General features: G+C 37.3%; 1 protein-coding gene and 1 pseudogene across 1 annotated transcript in view; one reads left to right on the top strand and one right to left on the bottom strand.

Moving 5' to 3' along the window:
• ADD3 (adducin 3) overlaps positions 1-6850 on the bottom strand; it is a 154788-nt gene that overhangs the window by 103597 nt on the left and 44341 nt on the right. The window lies entirely within an intron of this gene.
• On the top strand, positions 3333-3646 carry LOC100950594 (annotated as a pseudogene).

Raw genomic sequence — 6850 nt, forward strand, 5'->3', positions numbered from 1 at the left:
TGTTTGGCGGGCCCGGGCTGGGGATTCGAACCCGCCACCTTAGGTGTATGTGGCTGGCGCCTTAGCCGCTTGAGCCACAGGCTCCGAGCCTACATACACATTTTATTTAATACTCACCACTACCTTAATAAGGTAACTACCACCTCCATCTTGCAGATGAGGAAAATAAGACCTGGAAAGGCTTCGCAACTTGCCCAAAATCACTACAGTAGGTAGCAGGATGTGAATCCCATTGCTCTTGTAACCACTCCTTTCCATTTAACCTATACATTCAAGCATATTATATAAAACTTTCACTTTACATGAGATTTCATATTCTGCAAAGCTTTTAGTCCTCCCTGCCTCTAGGCTTACATGCACTTAACTCTTAAACCATCCCCTATGCTGTTGAAAATCCACATAAAACTTTTGACTCCCCAGAAATTTTACAAATAACCTACTGTTGACCAGAAGCCTTGCCAATGACAGTCAGTTAACACACATATTTTGTGTATTTTATACTCTACTCTCACAATAAAGCAAACTACAGAAAATATTAAGAAAATCTTAAGTACATTAATAGTACTTACTGTACTAGTTATCGATACCAAAAGTTTAGTCATTTAGTTACAGGATGAATCACGTGACTGCCATGGCAGGCAACTGCCGCTGCAGACCCCCACCGATGGTGTACAACAAGCAATTCAACTGTTTCTTGTAATATCGTGACTTTTCTCTGCTTCTTTCCAGCATCACTAGTGGCACTCTGAACTGGTCCCACAGTGTTATTCACGGTTTATGGTATTGCACTAAACACAATGTAAAATACTCACAGCAATAAGAAATCATTTTTCCTGCAATATGAAATTTATTGGAAAGATGCCCTGCTCCTCACATGGAGATGACCAACATCATACAGATGATGATTTTTTTTTTTTTTGAGACAGAGTCTCACTATGTTCCCCTTGGTAGAGTGCCGTGGCGTCACAGCTCACAGCAACCTCAAATCCCTGGGCTCAAGTGATTCTCCTGTCTCAGCCTCTCAAGTAGGGGGGCCTACAGGCGCCCACCACAATACCCAGCTATTTTTTGTTGCAGTTGTCACTGTTGGTTTGCTGGCCTGGGCCGGGTTTGAACCAGACACCCTTGGTGTATGTGGCCGGCACTGTAACCACTGCGCTATGGGTGCCAAGCCCATTGTATTGCTTTGTAAGTGGATATTCAGAACGCTTGAGCTCACCACAAATAGCAACAGGAGGTAGCCATGAAAGTATTAACCATAGTACATACAGCATGTACATATGAGTTGAATATTTTGCATTGTGTTTGGTCCAATACCATAAACCCCGAATAACACCACGGGACCGATACGAAGTGCCATTAGTGAAACTGGAAAGCAGCAGAGAAAGTCACGCTATTACATGAAACAGTTGAATACAGTATGTGCTATGTGTACTATAGTATGTACTATACGTACTACAGTAATTTTATACAGTTATGACTTACTACTGTAGCTTACATTTGCTTACATTTCTCTTGACTGTGAATGGTGCCATGTACGGCCTGCAAGTGTCTGTGTAAGTTTTGATAAATTTTAACTTTTAATAATAGATTTGTGTATATTTTATGATAGTAAATGATAAAACAGACTAGTATATCTCGATACATTTTATGCATTCATGATATAACTTAAAAAAAATATTTCTAAGCTATGTAGTTCATCTGTTTTTACAAATTATCACAAATCTCCAAAAGTTGCTCGAATATATTTACTGGAAAAAAACCTGCATAATAAGTGAATCTGTGCAGTTCAAACCCATTGCTGTTCTAAGTCAACTGTAAATAGACAAAATTTATAGAAATCCTTCACAGAATGAATAGCTCAAAAATGATGAATAGCAACAGAGGACGCTAAACATTCTATTCTTTCACCATCAGAATTTTATTTCAAACTATGTGTACTGGAAAAAGCATTCAAAGGGAAGTAATCATCTAGTCCCCTGCACCTTGAATAGTCAAAGTCCTTCCTCAGGCTTGGGCTGTAAATACTCTTAAGACCATACTCAAGGCTCGGCGCCTATAGCTCAACCGGCTAAGGCGCCAGCCACGTACACCTAAGGTGGCGGGTTCGAGTCCCCAGCCCGGACCCGCCAAACAATGACGGCTGCAACCAAAAAATGGCCAGGCGTTGTGGCGGGCGCCTATAGTCCCAGCTACTTGGGAGGGGGAGGCAGGAGACTCACTTGAGCCCGGGAGTTGGAGGTTGCTGTGAGCTGTAATGCCATGGCACTCTACCCAGGGGGACAGCTTGAGGCTCTGTCTCAAAAAAAAAAAAAAAAAGACCATACTCAAAATCCAATCTTTGCCAAATGCACATAGCATTCTATTTTGAGTTTTGATTATGGATAGTTACTACATAAACATACAAATTTTTACTACAAGTACTATAAGTACAACACTGTTACAAAGAGCATTTGATAAGATCATAAAATTACCTGATTCCAAAGTGTAAAACACAGTTCCATTTTTAATAAAAACATTATTATTGAATTTCGTGGGAAAAATGTGAAGCTTCTCTGCTACCAACTCCCAGGACACATTTTACTTCTATTCCTACAAAATTTTATTTTGAAAGAATATATTTGTTCTCCAACCCCCTGAATCACCATCCTTGAAATAAAAATTTCATTGGCTATTTATGAAACCTAGGGATATTCTATGAATACTTTTAATGTTTTGAACGTCATGGTACAGCAGGCAACACCTATTTAGAACACAGCACTACATGAAATGTTTGACTGATTTTGGACAGAAATTTCTAGGTTCCTAGTTGATTCAATTTCTCAAAAATCGTAATAAGAGATCAACTATAAAGTTCTAGAAACACAAAGATAAAAATGTATCATTCTTACTGCCAAGGAGTCAATGCTCTAATAGGCCAGAAGACACAATAAGCTTTCCTTAAAATGTATAATCAACTATAAAGTCTCATTTTATAACCAGAATTTTCCTGTGTCTAGTATTCTACAAATTTTATCATAAAATTCATAGAGTACCATAACAATTTCTCGTTCCTCTCAAAAAATAATCCTTCCTTTGAGTGACCACAGCCCTTCATCTGTACTTCATGACTACTTTGCACTTTCTGATGTAGTTATTTAAGTGTATAACACATCTTCTGCATCACCTTGATATTCCAAGCCTGGGAGCCCCAGCAAGAATTAAAATATATATCAAATAGAACTTAGAGTCCTCATGTAATAATTTGAAAATAGCCTCCTAGTAGAGAGTGGGATGTCTGGCTTCCAGCTAGGTACTTTGGTAACTGTCAGCAACCAAAGAGCGAATTAAATATGGGTGATATTGAGAAAGGCAAGATTTTTGTTCAGAAGCGTGCCCAGTGCCATACCGTGGAAAAAGGAGGCAAGCACAAGACTGGGCCAAATCTCCATGGTCTCTTTGGGAGGAAGACAGGTCAGGCTGCTGGTGTCTCTCACATAGACACCAATAAGATAAAAGGCATCACCTGGGGAGAGAACACATTGATGGAGTATTTGGAGAATCCCAAGAAGAAATTCCTGGAACAAAAATGATCTTTGTTGGCATTAAGAGGAAGGGAGAAAGGGCAGACTTGATAGCTTATCTCAAAAAAGCTACAAATGAGTAATAATTGGCCACTGCCTTATTTATTACAAAAGAGAAATATCTTATGGCTTTTTTTTATGTGTACAATAATTTGATTGGTTTGATTTACCAGATTTCAGATCATGAACGAGTGACAGAATATTTATGTTGGACAGTCCTGATTTAACTAAGACTGGCTTGTGGTTAAATGAATATGATCAGTTTTTTGGATTTTGATAGTGATTCTAGTTCAGTTAATGCTATCATTGTTTTCCATTTCTAAAGATATGTTCAGATTTAATTAGTGATGTTTACCTTTTCACAAAGGTAGTCAATTGCCATCCCAAAGCCTGTTGAAGACTGGTTTTATATTAAGATTTATATAAGTGATTATGTGAGTATATTTAAATACTGGGGAAATCCCCTCAATGTCTCAGAACCAAGGAAGACTCACTGATGTTTTAATTGGTGTTCATTAGCCTGTTAAAGGTGAGGGCTAGAGAGAAGGTAGCACTGTTTACTTTGTACTTTTGATTTTTATTATGCCAGTCTAATTTCCCTGAATCTACTAAAACACTGCCTTTTATTTATTGAAAGGCATTTTAGTGTGGTTTATATGTAATGTCAAATAAAGAGTATTTAGCATTTCTCTTATTTTATAAACAATCTATAAGGTCATGCTTTTAAAAGTCAATATGTCAAGAAATAACAAATTAAACTTTTGAATTATTTACTACCTAAGTCAGGCTAAGTTATAATTCGGGATTGTCTTTCAACAACTCTTCAGAAACACATAAAACTGTATAACAACTGTATGCGTGTGACTGGTAATGGTGCTTTTGTCAACTCATTATGTGGATTAAAATAGAAAAGATACACAAATTTTAAAATTATGTGATCATAACATAATTAAAAACAAAAATCACACACATACACACACACACACAAAGAAAGAAAATAGCATCCTACTTTCAAGGGACTAATGTAACTTTTAACTTTTCCCAATCTGTGGGAAAATGTGGCTCCAACAGGGATTCCCCCACCTCAAAGAAAAACATGTTCATTTTACCATGACATTCTTATCAAGCTATTCATTCTTGGTTGAAAAATAAAGAAGCAGGATGGGTAAGTTAACCATTGAAATGGTATAACGGCAAATGGGTGAGTGAAATATCTGCAACTATATAAATGCAACTTTCACAGTAAAGATAGTCATTTTTAAAAATCTGCTACACTTAAAAAATAATTAGGGGGAATCAATTTCTTTACATGATAAATTATAGTTTTCTCTAAGGAACATTAATTCAGATATAGCTCAAAAGAAATGCTCTTTCAAAAAATATACCTGTACACATTTTAAAAGTTTCTATTACATTATTTTAAAATGTCAAAAAAGTTTGATGGAAATATTAATCCTACTGATTTTTAATTTTTTTTTTTTTAAAGAGACAGAGTCTCACTTTATCTCCCTTGGTAGAGTGCAGTGGAGTCACAGCTCACAGCAACCTCTAACTCCTAGGCTTAGGCAGTTCTCTTGCCTTAGCCTCCAGAGTAGCTGGGACTACAGGTGCCCGCCACAATGCCCAGCTATTTTTTGCAGGTTTGGCTGGGGCTGGGTTTGAACCCACCGCCCTCAGTATATGGAGCTGGTGCCCTACCCACTGAGCCACAGGCTCCACCCAGATTTTTAATTCTTAAAAGTTTAAGGGGTAAAAAAAACTCATCTGAATTTAAAATCCAAGACAAGCTAAAATAAAGCTATAACTACTACAAGAGAAAAAAGAGAAGACTGGCAGGCAGAGAAATCTAATTGTAAAGACCAAGCAGGTCAATGGAAAATTTAACTGGCCCAACAATCACACACACCAAGGTTTCCAGCATGTAATTAGAATGCAAACAAAATAACTATGTCCTTCCCCTAGGCTATTCCACAGCCTGGAAATAAGTTTAAGTCAATATTCTTGATCATTGAAGCCAGGATTAATCATTACTGATCCAGTGCATGTAATTTTCTGAAAAGCTGAAATGCTAAGAGACCTATTAAAACCCTAAACTCGAAAAATACAGTTTTTCCTCAAAGTTTTAAAAACCAGTCTAGATCAAAATTAAGTTTTCTCTGGTATGATTTTTAATTTTTAGTTTTTTTTTTTTTTTGAGACAGAGCCTCAAGCTATCGTCCTGGGTAGAATGCCACAGTGTCACAGCTCACAGCAACCTCCAACTCCTGGGCTTAAGCGATTCTCTTGCCTCAGCCTCCTGAGTAGGTGGGACTAGAGGCCCCCGCCACAATATCCAGCTATTTTTTGGTTGTAGTTGTCATTGTTTGCAGGCCCTGGCCACATTCGAACCCGCTAGCTCTCGTGTATGTGGCTGGCGCCTTAGCCACTTGAGCTACAGGTGCCATCCTAGTTTTTAGTTTTAATTATTACTGGTACATAATTACTATATAACTTTACAGGAAACGTGATGCTTTCATACAGGGATACAATACAAATTAATCAAATCAAGGTAATCCGGGCACCTATCATCTCAATCATTTAACTTATCTTCATCTTAGGAACATTCCAATTCTCAGTTATTTTAAAATATACCCTTCCTCATTGTTGATTACAGTCATTTTGTTGTGCTATCAAATATTATTCATTTTATCTTAACTACTTAAGTATATTTTTGAACCATTAACTATCCCCACTTTTTAACTCCCTGCCCATTACGCTTTCTAGCTTCTGGTCAAAGTCATTCCACTCTCTGTCTCCATGAGAACAACTGTTTTTAATAAGCAGCTCCCTCATGAGTGAGAACATGTTGAGATTTCTCTTTCTGGGCTTGGCTTATTTCACTTAACATAATGTTCTCCAGTCCATCCATGTTGCTGCAAATGGCAGGATTTCTTTCTTTCTTGTGACTATTTAATATTCCATTGTGTTTATATGCCACAATTTCTTTACCCACCCATTTGTTAATTTGGTTGATTCCAAATCTTAGTCATTAAGAGTGCTAGAATAAACATGGGAATGTAGGTATCTCTTTGATATACTGAATTCCCATCCTTTGGATATATACTCAGTAGTGGGATTGCTGGGTCATATGGAAATTCTATTTTCAGAATTTTGGAAGGCTCTCCATACTGTTTTCCATAGTGGTACACTAATTTACATCCCCACCAACAGTGTATGAGGGTTCCCCATTTCTCCACATCCTAACCAGGATTATTATTGCCTGTCTTTTTTTTTTTTTTTTTTTTTTT

The sequence above is a fragment of the Otolemur garnettii genome, unplaced genomic scaffold (genome assembly GCF_000181295.1).
Source record: "Otolemur garnettii isolate 467f Iridium unplaced genomic scaffold, OtoGar3 scaffold00021, whole genome shotgun sequence".
NCBI classification, from domain to species: Eukaryota; Metazoa; Chordata; class Mammalia; order Primates; family Galagidae; genus Otolemur; species Otolemur garnettii.